Source organism: Pygoscelis adeliae, unplaced genomic scaffold (assembly GCF_000699105.1).
Source record: "Pygoscelis adeliae isolate BGI_AS28 unplaced genomic scaffold, ASM69910v1 Scaffold552, whole genome shotgun sequence".
Taxonomy (NCBI): domain Eukaryota; kingdom Metazoa; phylum Chordata; class Aves; order Sphenisciformes; family Spheniscidae; genus Pygoscelis; species Pygoscelis adeliae.
In genome coordinates, this window is record NW_008824229.1 from 396,365 (window position 1) to 412,385 (window position 16,021).

Below are 16,021 nucleotides of genomic sequence, written 5' to 3' on the forward strand. Positions count from 1 at the left end.
AAAAGTTGTGTTAAAATATTGTCACTGGAGCAATCCTGAAAGTAACTGTGACACTGGAGCCCAAGGAACAGGACGTGCTGGCAGAATTTTCATCCAGACCTCAAGCCTTATGCCAATGTTATTCCACTGATCGTTTGAGCAAAGCTATGATACTTTAAAAAAAAAAAAAAAACAACCCACACATTATAAAAAACAACCCCCCCAAAACGCAGCTTTACAGTATTTCAGAAGAACGGTACCAATTATTTTAGATCTTAGTTAAGAGAGCTCATCGCAGGTTTAAAAAAAGGTAAAAAGTGAAATGCTGTTTACACATGGGATTGCATTTCAGCTGAAGGCACACATTTTTATTTTCTATATAAATATAGATAAATTAAGATATTTGAGTCTAAACACTTATTTTAAAATAAAGGCAGACGCTATGCTGAAATGTGTTCTTTTTAACTCCTAATATGAAAAGGGATCAAGGTATAGGATTTCCTCGAAGACAAATATGCCATTTTAGATAGTTTGATACTTTAAAAACAACATATAAAATTGAAATAACTTCAAATTCCAGGCAAACGACTGCAGCATTAGGGATAGATCTAACTAGCAGTGATATTTAGCCACAAAAGCCCAAGAAGCAGGGTGCTGTTTTCACACCACTTCCTTCCCTCCTCCCTACAGGAGACCATACCTGTCAGGATACAAGTGTCTGATAAAGCTCTTGTAGGCAGCTTTTCCAAGTATTATTGATCAAGCTCCAGCTGGGAGACTATTTCCATTACTCCATATTCCTCAGGGTGCTATTACCCTGAGTTGTGCCACTAGCAGCCACTAAGCACCCCAGTGCTTTGATCCGGTGGCTAATGGCCTGTCCTTTTCCTCAGTGAAGTCAGCTCCAGTGCGTGTACTCACCAGGGGGATTACAGAGCAAGATACCACACCGCGCTTCATATGCTTTGTAACATGCACTGAGCATTTCAGAATTATCTATATTGGAAATTCAGGCTACCCAGAACCTGAACTTCATCTGAATGCAATTCTCTTAATTTTAGTTCTCTTTTCTCCACTTGAGTATTTGGCCAAACGTAGCTGCATAAGAGGCTTCAAAATTCTTATTTAATTGTGGGAAAAACGGGGCATCTAACATCACAAGGCAAATCTGAAAATTTGAGCCTTACATTCAGTTCAGAGGAATCCATAAACTGCCACAAACATCTCTATGGGACAGAAATTGCTTTTGATGAAATAATTTGTCATACAACCTTGAGAGTTGCTATATACATAAAATAAGAATAAAATGCACTGGCTACAAAATTAAAGATGTATTTACTAAGATGTTTCTAATTTGTTAACCACATTTTTAAAAAATATAATTACACACTACACATCACCAAGACAACAATTTTGAACCAGAAATATTTTTTGTAATCTGCCATGCATTTTTTCGTCTTTTTTGTTGGTATTGGTTGAATAATTCCACTATGATCAACAGGGGCTAAAACAGCAACACCCTTCTGAGACATACTGGCGAACTCAAACTTTTTGTGACTGAGACTCTACTGGTTCTAAAAGTCACATTTAACTGTTCATTTCTTTGGCATTACAAAAATTTGACTGTCCTGTTTTCTGTACAAATGTATAAACTATTCTGTAAGAAAAACAACCCCCTCCCCCCAACAGAAAAACACATTAAAAAACTGGAGATTTGACCACCTAAAAAAAAAAAAAAATGTTTTCTCAGCCTTCTAAAAATCAACAGCTGTCCAGCAGCCTGCTAAAGCCAGAGAAGTCTAAAGAAAGTAAGCCACTAATTTTATAACCAACAAAATCATAAAACCGTTGAGACAAAGCTAGACTTTACAATGACCATTTCACATCCAGCTCTGCTTTTTTCATCTTTATGCATAACTTCTTAAACAGGAAACAATCCTAGAGATATAAGTTGCCTGTAAAACCACCCAGAAGTAGATAGCACTATGCAAATAATAACTACAATGAATTAAAATTACGTCTTTTTAGGCCCATATGTTTGAAAGTCAGTCATTAACCGCAGGCTCTCATTTGCTAAAAAAATTTTGTTTATTTCAGCAATATACTCAACACACTGTCAGAGCAGACACCGCCCACCACCACTAAATGACTCAGAGGTTAAAAGGTTAGAGGGGGAGAAGGAAGGGAAGAGCTTTGAATGTGTCATTTAGTAAGCAGCAATGAGAAATATGGATAAGCTATTTAACTGGCCTTGAGATCCACTGAACAATTAATTCAGTTACATTAGGCATGGTTCACCAGATGGTGTGTTTTGTCTTATATTTATTCATAATTTGACCCTTGGGCTGGAATGGTTTGCCTGAAATTCAATTATATGAATCCACTGCTGATCTAGACCAGTCTGTTGTGTCTCCAAATTAATAATTTTTGGACATTTCCCTTGTAGTTTTTAGATGTAGCCCTTGGTGCATGTGACACTCTGACCTACAGGGCTCTGCAAGAAATTATTTTCTCCCAATTCAGGGAACACAGAAGTGTGCACCAACCAGTAAGAGCAGTGACAAAAAACCTATATGGTTGCAGAATTTGAAATAATTCATCAAGATTATCAGCTTTGATCTGATTAACCCTTCTGCCCACTTCTCTGCAAAATGGAAAGAACAAGCAGAATGTATGGCAATTGTATATCCCTTGCCTGGTTATCATAGTTGCTCGTCACTCAATAAGTAACTTTAGGGAAGCAAAGCAAATGCCATTTTCCTGAAGTGTTGTTGATGCGTAAACATAATTCTCCAGGAGGAAGAGCCAGCCAGCGCAGAATTCTCCTTTGAGTCAGCTGTCCCTAAGCTGCTTCGCACGATGAGACCGGCAGCTGGCAAGTCCCCCCACTTTCTTCCGGTCCTTGTCATTAAAACTGACCAACAGATAGATTGTGCTTCATCTCTGAGCAACTCCCCCAATAGCACTACTCAGAGAAATGCCTTGTATCATATTTTTTATCATTTCTGTAACAGCTTATCAAACCTGGATTACAGTCATTGAGCATCTTGGCTGAGAGGTCTCAAAGAAAGGAATGATCAATCCATGACCGGTACTGTTCTCTAGGAACTAAATGTTCTTTCACTAAGCTGCCACAATAAACAGTTTATTTAAAAAAAAAAAAAAAGAGTAAAAGTAAGAAATACATCTTGATAAATTTACTGTCAGGTAATCAGCAGCCATGAGGGAAAAAAACTGCCAAAGTTTCCAGATTTTGGTTTTGTCTTATAATTCAGTTTCTTTTTATCTACCCAACTTGAATATTCAGTGTGTAAGTGCTTCGTAGAGTTAAATCTTGGAAGACTTCATGACTGTAACATTTATCCAGTTGGCCTGATCCATTAGGTCATTCTGCAGTTAGCTCCATTAACTTAAATGGATATATTCCTTGTTTATAGGAAAGGTTTCAGTCAGGCCTCCACTCATAGCAGAACTTACGGTAAGAGCAGCTGAATTCCACTGAGCAGCTGAAAAAGGTGTCCTCTAACAAGTAACATCCTGCAAATGACACTGTGCAAGGGCACATGTCGGGAAATCGTGAAAGCTCCAGAGGCTTTCAAGCCCTTGCATGCAGGACTGCAGGCTTTTGTGTGATTGTTGAAAGTCACATCTTATAACTTCTTGGGTAACCTGAAAACCAGTGGGGCATTTTGTTTGTTTTTAATGAAAAAACATGTAATTTATGCCAGTGTACAACAGGAGCAATTCTACTGAAGTCAGTGGAGTCATACTAGGTTAAAATCTGGATACATCACATGAAAATCAGACCCTTTGTGCACAAAGAAAAAAAATTTCATGTGTTCTAAATGATCAGCTGAGCACAACTGGAACAATATTCTCCAAGAGAAAGATGTATCTGTTTAAAAATACCTATGTAAAGAGTTCATTTTGAAATTAATAACTGCCAACAGACTACAAGAAAGCTCAAGTCTAGCACATAATGAGTTTAGCTGCCCTGAAGATTTTGTGAAGCAGAACTGACACGATGCGAATACCGTCTCTGCCAGAACTATTCTAATGTGCTCCAGTGGAAGTTTCACAAATAATCTTGTTTATTAATAATTATGGGAAACGATGAGACAAATACAGTGTGTTAATGGGATAATAGGATAATTTAAAAAAAAATAATCACAAAGCCAAATAGCATTTATAATGGTCTCTCTCCACTTCTATAGCGCTAAAAAAGACCTCCTGCAGTCTAGATTATAAAGACAATTTTAACACTGCAGGTACAAAAACTAGTTACCAGAAGGCTTCAAGTGACTGGATGATGCCACCCCATGAACACACTGAAAATCACAGTGAAAAGCAACTCAGTGAAGGAGTGTACATGTAAAAGATCTTACCATTAAAAAAGATGTGTTCATCAGTTTTTCCAGAATCATGCTGAAAATATACTGAATCAAGCTTCAAAGAATACTTGTAAAATGCTTGAAAAGTGTTGTAAAAAAGTTATTACAGATTGTAGGTGAAACAGCCTACATTCTTTTCCTAGGTATATGAAAAGTTAATACTACCTTCAAGGCATACTGAAAGCACCAAAGAAATTTGTAGAAGTTAATTGGACAGTCTTTATTATGTTGAGGGAAGGAAAGTACTTGCCTGGAATAACATCAGATAGGAAAGCTCTTCAGTTTAAAGTGGAATAAACTCTACAGGACACGCAAATGATACCTCTATACCCATCAAAGTGAATATAATGAGCAATGAAAATGATACAAACCCAAAAGCTGATAACCTAACTAGGAACTGGCAGCATAAAGACCATTCCCCATTAAATGAATGTAAGAAACAGAACAGAAAATAGAACAATAAACAAACAGTATATACTTATCAAAGTAACATCTATGGCCATTCCTAGGGGAAAAAGTAAAGCTAATCTGAAACACCTTTTCCTCAGTAACTCCTAGACCGGGGGATTCAAGTACAAAAAGGAGAACAGAGCCGAGCTAAATCCTGATGGAGAATCTGATTCTGCACCTCTCAGAGACTGGCAGCTTGCACCCTGTTCTGGGGGCTGTGGAAAACAAACGGAATCATATGACTGCCTAACTTTTTAACCTGCCAGTTGGAAGACACTAGTGGAAAACAGGACTGACTCAGCAGAAAAGAAAATACAGTCTCAAGAGAGAAGAGGACTTGAACACTCAGAAGAAAAAATAAAAGCATACTAGCAATAAACTTCACAGCAGTGGAGAGAGAATGAATATCAAGCAAGGGCTCACAGTATTTGGCTGATAGGCCTTTTGGCAGGCCAAGGCGGCAAGGATCCAATTCCCTTTCTGGAAACCCCGGTTGCTGATACTTAAAAATTAGGCTTGACAGATGACTACAGGTATACAAAAGGATATTCTATGATCACAGCATAGAAATTTTTATGAAGCAAAATGGGGAATGTCCTAATTTGCACAGTATCAGATGTATGTCACAGGGAGAAGACCTTGCCTGTGGCTCATTAAAAGCAAAGCAAAACAAAAAATAACAAAAATACATTAATGCTAAGAGGTCAAAATTCCAGCTTTCCTCAGAAGTCGGTTTCTCCAAATACACTTAGATACACATGGGAGATTAATGAACAGCTGACAATAATGAATACATGAACTGCAGCTCTGTATGAACTCAACTCAGGGACTGAACTCTGCCCTCAAACAGTCTTGGCTTAAGCCCTCTGGCTTCAGCACCCCCCGCTATTCTCGTTGCAGCGTACAGCTCCTACCGAGACAGCCCTGGGTGCATACCACATGCGTCTATTACTTCCACAATCAAAACTACTGTTGAGCCTAATAGTGCAGCATGACTGTTGTTGAATTTCACTGCTCCTGCAGCAATTTCAAGCTTCGTCTCCATTTTTAATGCTTTCCACAACTGTGATCCCCATGTTTATCTCTGTGTGCCTCCATCTACCCTGCCGATTATGCCAACTTGAACCCAGCTTTGCTTGCTTAATTCTAAACCCTGTTCTTCTCTCCCATGCCAGTTTGAAGTACCTTCTCAGGCTACTCTTTAAGGTGACTCACTACCAACCTTCGCTCCTCCCTCAATGCCTACATGTACTGCAATGTTGTCAAACCCATCAACTACTGCCAAAGCTGGTCCTCTGCAATGGAAAGATCCACTTAGCCGGTACTTACTGGACACAGGGATAGATCAGATATAGCATTCCTTCCCACATCATGCAAAGGAGGCATTTGGGTAGTCCAGGCCGACTCTCTCTTCCAGGCTCAAGTATAAGGCAGCTGAGATTTGCACTTTCTGAACCCCTGTCACTTGCCCTGGCTATTTTGGCTCCTTAGGGATGTCTCTGACCATTATGTATTCTAAACATGCACTAAGGCACACACGTTCAATTTTGTTCCCTTATACAGTTTTTCCAATGTATTTGTGCAGAGCTATTCAAGGCAATTCTTATCTGCTCCAGTGCCTTCACTTCTGCTCAAGTCTTAATATGTTATAGCAGGTGTTTGGTCCTTTAGCCACAGATGGAAGAGTTATTGACCCTTTCTGGTCTGCAGGAGTGCGAGGTACATAGTTCTAATCTATTTCTATTTCCAAGTTAATAACTTTATCAGTAAGATGGTGATGCTAAATTTTATATAAGTAAAAAATAAGTAAGGAGGCCTTAATACTGTATAGAAAGAGATCAGACACTAAGACTTCCAAATCTCCTGACTCAGAGCTCTTAAACTCCTTCCCTTTTGCTTAATCTTTTCAACCAGCAAGACAGCTGAATTCATCATTCCAAAGCACCAAAGTTTTATTCCATATAGAGGAAGCAGTATTTTATTGCAGAAGCTATGAGCTACCTGTTCAGCTCACCAGCAGATTTATAGATTTCATCCAACTCCTTCCTTTTGCAACTGCCTAACTGGCACAGATCAGGACAAGCAACATTTATTGTTCCCCTAACAATAAAACACCAACAGCCAAAATGCACTGAGCATATTCTGCTGCATCTGGTTGATAGCTATGGGCACTGGATCAGGCTTAGCTTAATTACCATTATCCTGTAGGCGCCTTTATTGCTATAATTCCTTGCAGATACACCAAAGCCTCTGACATACTAGTACCACAGGGATATGTTTTGAACACGGACTTTTTCAGTGCCAGCTTCATGGTTTGGAAACAGTTTAGGCAGGTAGCAGTTTTAATTTGTTGCTAGCTTATATCTAACTAAATGTTTGAAGCAGTAGTTCAGTATCTAGCAAAAATCATAGTTTTTATCACTCTTGAAAGCACTGCAGAAAATGCTAATACTAGTAGAGAGCAAGTATGGTGTACTTAATGGAGATTAAAATGTCTTAGCACTTGTCCCAGAGAAGTGTTTACCCAGGTCAAGGCTGAAGAGCTCGAGAGTAATGTGGGAAACTGAGCGGCCACAATTCATGTTTTTGTCGTTAAATAGAAAGCATTGTTTTCCTTGCTTGAGTGTCTGATACTCCTCACAAAAATAATGGCACTAGAAGAGAGGTCAAATGTAGAAAGATTTTCCTGTCATCACAAGTTTGAAAAAGAGAATATTTATACGAAAATCAATTTACTTGACCTATACTGTTCAATTCTTCTGCTAATACTGTTAAAGATTTATGTCTGGTTAAAACTGTTCCCTTCCACAATTTAGCTTCTCTCCCACTTGATTTTGCAGTAAGGTCACAATCCTGAGTTCATGATTTTATACTTTGTTGCCAGACACAAACAGCAACACAAATTCAACACAAGTTCACTGCAGGATTAACTACATCAAAGACCAAATTGTTAGGGGAAAGAACATTTAAACACAAATACATATGCCACAAAATATTGTGTAGAAGAAAACCTAAGAAGAAAAATAAGGACACTGACACTTGAACGTGGTCAGGACATACCCACAAGCTAGGCTGGCATGGCTAAGGGAATCCTTTTTGCCCTGCTGTAAATGTCCTCCTCTTGAAAATCCAAGTGTCACAAAGGCTTCTGTCCTGAAGAAACCCAGTTCAATCATGTGAAGCATGATCTTACTTTTGATAGTCACTTCTAAGCTGGATGATAGTAAGTAGGAAGAGTAACCACTTCTGACATACTTGCAAGTTAGTGGCATGTTTCCTCTAGAGTTTTGATTTCTGTTGCACGGATTCCCTTCCCTTACACCCCCATAAGAGCTCTAACACCTTTGTGTTAGATACAGTAAAAATACTCGCTATAAAAACCCCAAATAAATGAACACAAAGCAGATCATGAGACTCACTGAAAACAGGCAAACTCAAACGACCTTCCCATCACACATATACATATAGTACATTCACAAACATGCATTTTTCACTTTTTAGCTAGAAGGTGTAGACACCTGAAATCAGGAAAAATAAACAGACTGAGTAATGTAACGTAGAAAGAAATAAGCCTAACAAGGTATTATGCTAAATGCAACAAAGAAAGCAACTGAAATGTACTCAAGCAAGTAACTGATGTTGTAGTGATTGCAGGGACTTTTATGCAGTCCCCATCTACATAAAGCCCAAGTTGACCTGACCATTTTTTGCATGTAAGTATCATCACAAATAATCTGTTTAGTAATAACGTGCTACTATTCTCAGTTTATGTTTAGGGGATGAAGTTATGGTGCCTTAAGCAGAGATCCTAAAAGAACCCTGTCCCATCCAGTTCCCATTGATCATCTAGGCCTAAACAACTTAGGCTCATACTTGGAAGATGCTAATGAGCAAGAAATCAAATGCTGATCTCCCACAATCACCCACCCACTGCATCCTTCTTGATCCTCCCTTGTTTATTATCACAAATAAATAGGTGTCTCTTCCACCCTCCTGGATAAAGGCACACTGATCCAATCTGTCTGTCACCAATTACATTGCTGGAATACTTGCCTCCAGGTGCAAAGGCTCACTTGGACTTTCTTCTCAGCCCTCTTGGCACCTTGGAAGGATCAAGATGCAGTCTCTGTTATTGCACTCCCAGCACAAGGCCAAGGAGACACTTGAACGTGGTCAGGACATACCCACAAGCTAGGCTGGCATGGCTAAGGCAAGATGAATCCTCACTCACCCACTGGAAGACTTAGCAAGCTGCCTTTTAATGAATGCTCCCCAGAGAAAATGCATGAGCATTTCATTGCACAGCCTAAGCACTTCTCATAGTAAGGCAAAGACGTCAGGACCTATCAAGCAGCATGTTATTTTTTCTATGGATGTAAGGTGCAACACAAAATACTTCCGAGCTTGAGTGTGACCACCCTCAGTTAAAAAAGGAGCTGATAGTTTCAAGTGGTTGCCATGGGCCAAGCAGACAGAGAGCTCTTTCCTGAAGCTCAACAGCTGCCCTGACCTGCGTATTTTTTCTAGTCTTTCCTGAAATGCAGGGAGCTTTTGCACACCACACATGCTGGAGCTGACAGCCCTCAGCATGGGAAATATGTACCTGCCTGTGCTCAGCCATAAGGAAAGGCCTACAAATACCAGGGAAAAAAATGACAGAAGGACTGACTCTGTTTTCCTGCTAAAATCAGCAAAAAAAAAAAGACAGGAAGTATCTTTTTTTTTTCCCTTTAAGATGTGTACGGTATTAAAGAACACAGAGAACCAAAGCCATTTTGAATACAAGACAAAAGGAATGAGAGAATAGCAGGCAGTTTGTTGTGGCACAGCTATCAGCTACAAAGCACCACTTGTTATCTACATGCTAAAAATATTATGATGATTAATAGCAAGGACGAAGGAAAAAACAAATAATAGTCGGAAGAATAAATGATGTAACGATGTTTAAAAAAAAAAGAAAGCATGTGACATTTCAACATTTACAATAGGATCTGAATAGGCTTCAGTTGTCTATAGCATCATTCATCTTCGAGGTATCCTGAAGAACTTTGCAAAGGGGCGGGTTGGGCTGGTACTACTGTGACTTCTGATGGCAAATGGAACAGGCATTAGTCACGAAAAACAGCCCACAAACAAATATTAGAGCTGGTTTTCAGTACATGAAAAAACTTTGCAAGTCTATACAGCTAACACTGTTGGATACCTAATTTCTCTTTTAAATAAGATGGCAGGAACAGCACAACGACACTGGTGATGGACAATTGTTCATTCTGAGGTCACGGGCTCAAATTCTTCAACATCTGAGTGTTTGCAGCGCTTGTTGATTATTCAGCAGCCCATGCGAACACTTCCTTGTGGACAGTTGCAAGCAACATCAGAGTGCACGTTCTTGCTTGGGAAGTTTCAGGCAGGCTGTCAGTGGGGTTGGCACCTTTTAGCAGGGAAAAAGAGAAATTCTGTCCCCTTCAGGGCACTGAGTTTCTTTAATTATGATGTAGGCTTAAAGGGACTGGACTGAGCAAAAGGAGGTGATGGAGATGGTACTGGGTTGCCATGGTACCAGTGTGTCTGGCCTGTGGGAGGGTGTCCCGTTTGAGCACTACCCTCTCTCCTCTAGGGCAAGGTGGCACTAGCCCAGCCCCTGGCTCCTGCAGAGGGAGATGGAGCAGCAGCACGTGACACAGGGACAGGCATCTCTGACAATTCCTTTTCTGATCAGCTGGTAGAGACAGCTTATGATGAATACTTACTCTTCATGATGAATACCATGAAGGTAAAGGACACGCAGGAACCCAGGGGCTTTTGCAGTCTGTCTGTACCTCCTGCCACGTGCCCTGCTCTGGATCCAGAACAAAGAAGGGACAGAGTCCCACACCACTCCCTGAACAGGCACAGACCCAGTCCTCTCCTGTAACAAGTCAAAACCAGTCTTACCACTCCTGATCACATTTGCAGCAGCCCGGCACAGGCAGAGGGATATATATCTTTCCTTGAGCTCTTTCTCAGGACCATTACGGCTTTCTAGGTCAAGCACAGCATCAGGAACCAAAAGGCAGCCAGCAGGGCACAGGAACTATAGGCTCTCAGCAACGAGCAGGTGGCTGGCATTTCTCACCTCCGCTGCAGTGCCCAGGGCCATACAACTATGCACATTGTCCCACAGCAGCTGGGGAGTGGATACTGCTGGGCAGGCTGGCCCGAGAGGCTGCTGCTTCTTGCTGAGCACAGCCCACAAGCTGCAGCAGGGTGTGTTTGTGTAGTGCAGCTATGCATCAGCAGATGGCAGGCCCGGATCAGTCACCCCTACCATGCAAAGCCTCCAGCCTAACCGTGGAGGGACCATGTCCTCTCACTCCCTTTCCCACCCTCTACTATGCTCTTAGTTAATGAGATAAGGCTAATGTAATAGGGTCAAACTTAAACCCTTCCAAGCTTTTTCATAGACTGCAAGAAGCTTTGGATCACACCCAGACAATTTAAGGCAGCTGAAAAACTTACAGCAAGGACCACTACACCCACAGTCAATATTGAGATGAGGAATATATGGCTGGAAAAAATCTTGTCTGTGAACAAGCCTTAAGGTGACAATGAACACAAAAATACTCTGTTTAGATAGCAGCTGAAGAGTCTTGTAAGTTTCTCATCATTAACTGAAAGGTTTTCCCTGGTTAAAGACTGTCTTAAAATCTGAACAAGAAATGATGTCTGAATCTGTTCTGCAGTGATTTGCAGAGAAAAGAGAAATTACTTTATGCACAAATCCACCGGCTTTGAAAGTTATGCTGGAAAAAGGCAAGAGGAGCAAGGGAAGGATGAAGCGTTGACTGTCATTTCCTACCAGTGCATAGAAAATCTTTTAGCAAAGCAACTGGGCAGAAAAGCTATGAACCAAGTTATCTTGTTTTACTGACTTGAAATTAAGTGTTTCCTATCAGGAATGGCAAAATATTTTCTGCAGACATTTATTAAACATGTTGTACTGCTTTTGGCTGGGATAGAGTTAATTTTCTTTATAGTAGCTACTATGGGGCTAAGTTTTAGATTTGTGCTGGAAACAGTGTTGATAACACAGGGATGGTTTCATTATTGCTGAGCAGTGCTTACACAGAGTCAAGGCCTTTTCTGCTTCTCACACCACCCCACCAGCAAGTAGGCTGGGGGTGCACAAGAAGTTGGGAGGGGACACAGCCGGGACAGCTGACCCCAACTCACCAAAGGGATATTCCATACCATATGATGTCATGCTCAGCATATAAAGCTGGGGGAAGAAGGAGGAAGGGGGGGAAGTTCGGAGTAATGGCGTCTTGTTTTCAAGTAACCATTACGCATGATGGAGCCCTGCTTTCCTGGAGATGGCTGAACACCTGCCTGCTGATGGGAAGCCGTGAATGGATTCCTTGTTTTGCTTTTCTTGCACGCGCAGCTTTTGCTTTACCTATTAAACTGCAGGGGGGAGTGAGCAAAAGGCTATGTGGTACTTAGTTGCCAGCTGGGGTTAAACCATGACACGTCAATCCTCTATTTTGAGATTGCATTTAAAGAACAATTAATGAAAGAAGGTTTCTAAATGAGATTAAAATTACCAAAAAAGATGTGTGGGGGGTGAGGGAGTAGTTCATTGCTTGCATTTTAGATGAATCACCTCTTTTTACCATAGCAAAGATTAACCAAAAAAAATTAGAGATCAATTTGGCCAAAGGTAAATTATTTCCCCTGATTTTTTGTTTTAGTGTCTAAACTAAAGAAGTCCATTAATTCCTGAGGTGTACAAGATATTCCAATGTGTTTGTATAGTTTTACATACACTTACAAGCTCCTGTTTGTATCTTTCCTTGGCATGAGAGTAAATATTATCAAAAATTAATAGCCTCCATGTAGACAGTTATGCTCAGCAATAATGATCTCTAATCTATTTCTCAAAAGCATCTCTGAAACTCTAATGACAGCTTTCCCTCTGGCAAATGGTGCAAACACAGCAAATTGCTTGGGGAAAAAACATTTAATCAATGTTTTATTAGTTTTCATCTTGAATAGAGTAATATATGGTCCACATGAAAAGGTAAGACATAAAACTATTAGAAATTATTGGATAATTAGCTTAGCCCAAGCCAAATTTTTTAGGCAATCAAAGCCTGTGGCTTAATGCCACTGCTCTACAAGGGACGGGTCTGGAATTTGTAGAAACAGAAGTCACTTGTGAGAGACACAACAGGGTGGTCACACCATCAGGATGCAGACATCTATCCTACTTACAAAGCATGCAGCAAAAGAAACTCCAAATTCTGAGCTAGAGCTCTGAACAGAGGAGACTGCATTTCTTTGCCCATGTCCAACCAGGTCTTCGGCCACCTCATTGCCAGAGACTGGTTTCCCAGCTGACCCTCTTTCTCCTTAAAAAAGTCACCTGCTTTTGCAGAGAGGTGGGTTTCCACACTAGTGGACTAGGCTGCAGACTGGAAACCTTAGACCTTAGTCATGAAAACAATTGTGCTTGGATCTGCACAAATCAGTGGGGACTACTCATGGATTTAAAGCTGGACACACATACTGTTTGCAGGAGTGGGGCCTTTGTTAGTAAGCAATTAGAGATACACATAAAATCCATTAGTGCACTCATCAAGTAAAAGCTATCGATGGGGATACCATACTCAGAAGCTGTAAGACTATGTTATAATGCAGGCTCATGGCTTATAGTGCAGGTTAATGAGGAGCCAAGCAGAGAGGTCTGTATCGTGTTTCTGAGAGGTATCACTCCCACCTTTAACATAAAATAGCCTGGGAGGTCAGCCACACTCGGACAGACTGCTCTCAGCTGCCTCCTATCAGCAGCAGTCCAGAGTCTCTGCTGAATGCTCCAACTAAAAGCCCTAGCAGGTACCACAACACATCCATCCAGTGACCAGTTCAGCCCTGGGCACAAGAGGTGCATGAAGAGGCGACTGCAGGACAGCCTTGCTGAGGAGGCAGCGTGAATTTTTACACATGCTGGTTTATTGCTTTACTTAGCACATGGAGGTCTTAGGAGGGCATGAGACTCACATGTCTTGTTCTCCTCTTCCCCTTCTACAAACTATATGAATCAAAGGAGAAAAAAGACTGAAAACAACTAGTTTAAGAAAACAACTGAAAGCCACCTGATAAGTCCTGCTTACTTCACCTGTCCCACATAAAGCTGCATAACTTGTATACCATTACAATTTGATTGTAAACTCGGGCAGAGCAGAGTGGCTGGAGCCTGTGACAAGCCTGACACAGCTGATACCGGCCACAGTGAGAGAATCCCTCCAGCCCAGTGCAGTGTCAGCCCCACTTTGCTCCGTTTCAGGGGCCCCCGGGTTTATGGGGCTGCTGGGCAACTGCTTGTCACTACTGAAAAAAGCTTTGGAAGAGAAGGAAGTGGAAGAAGCAGCTGGTAATAGTAGTAGTTTTCCCTGCAGGAAAACAGCAGCGCCTGCGATACACATGGATGACACAGCAGGGACAGCATCTCAAACACTGAGTGCTTGATGGCTGTAAGACACAGCAAAAGGCTGAACATCAATGAAAGGGTCTGAGACCTCCTGAAAGCTGCTCTTGGAGACCACACCAACCTCTAGGTTCTTGTACCTGCTCCATGCAGGCATTTTTTTTTTTTTTAATGCAGAGCAAATATCTTCTATTCATAAAACCTGTTGCCACTTGCCTTGCTGAAAACCTGCTTTCTGCTTCCTTCAAACTAGAATAGCGACCATAGGCTGTCAGCACAATAGGCGTGGGCTCTGAAGGTTGGTATGTAAAGAAAGCTCCAAGATGTCCCAGGAAGCACTCCTTGTACCACTTACTGCACTGGACCAGCAGGGACCATTGCAGAGGCCAGGCCATGCTGCATGGAGCAGGTACAAGCTTCACCTCCAGAGCTCCTGCAAGGAAGTGCAGAGACCACGCAGCCCTGCAAAGACTGGTAGCGTGGATCCCCCCCTAGCAGGAACCTGGGCTCACAATGAAGGACCTCAGGAATAGAAGTACTATATCTTCAATAAAAGGCAGTGATTAATCACACAGCTGTATGCTTGTGGGAGTGGAAATTAAAAGCCTTTTATTGGCATCCTCATTATTTAATGATAATTAGAGCCCAGCGTGCCATAAACTGCCCCCGGTTTTTATTTTTACAAATAGGAAGTAAATTCATTGCTCCTTCTACAGATGTCTTAAAATCTATTCAGTTAGCCCTCAAATGTTAAGGAAACTGGAAATGCAATGGCATACTTAAATCCAAATAATCTGGAATTAAACAAACCTTTACCTACCCTGTACTTCGGGGGAGGGGGGGAGGGGAAGGGAGACCTGTTGCTTAAATTATTCTTGCACCTTTACACGGTTAGTCTCCAGCAGCTCTAATCTGTCTCATTTGTAATTTCTCCCAACTGCAGGAGGCACGTTGGAATTGCCAGAGAAGATAAGCTCACCAGCACATTTAGCCCTGAATTCCTGCCGCTGGCAACTGCCTAACTTCTAACACTTCAACGGAGAAAAATAAAGTTTTCACCGTATACCTAACAAAAGGTATTTTTTCTGAACCATGGATGCCAGCTTGTAGCCTCAAGCATGAAATTTGATTACTTAAGTTTACATCTTGTCTCCACCTTTCCTCCCAAAGATATATTGTCATTTACACTCTATTTATGCTGGCGTATTTTTCACCAGCCTTCCCAAAAACAAGACAGAGAAGGAATTTCTTATCCAACAAAAGAGATCTCGTGAGGCAGATCCAAGCGTTCGAAGGGCTGGCGTGTCTTCTAGGACACGCCACCACTACACACAGCCACCAAAGAGAGACCCAGAGCCTGTAACTGAAGTTACACCTACAGCTGTAATTATCTACCAAACTCCTGACGTTGACGATCACAGAATCATAGAATCATAGAATAGAATCATAGAATCATTAAGGTTGGAAGAGACCTCCAAGATCATCGAGTCCAACCATCAACCCAACACCACCATGCCCACTAAACCATGTCCCTAAGCACCTCATCTACACATCTTTTCAATACCTCCAGGGATGGTGACTCAACCACTTCCCTGGGCAGCTGGTTCCAATGTTTAATCACTCTTTCAGTAAAGACATTTTTCCTCACATTCAATCTAAACCTCCCCTGGCGCAACTTGAGGCCATTTCCTCTCGTCCTTTCGCCAGTTACTTGGGAGAAGAGACCAACACCCAC

General features: G+C 41.4%; 1 protein-coding gene across 2 annotated transcripts in view; it reads right to left on the bottom strand.

Moving 5' to 3' along the window:
- Positions 1 to 16,021, bottom strand: part of LOC103926019 (glypican-5-like) — a 405,545-nt gene that overhangs the window by 165,307 nt on the left and 224,217 nt on the right. The gene's annotated exons all lie outside the window — the stretch shown is intronic.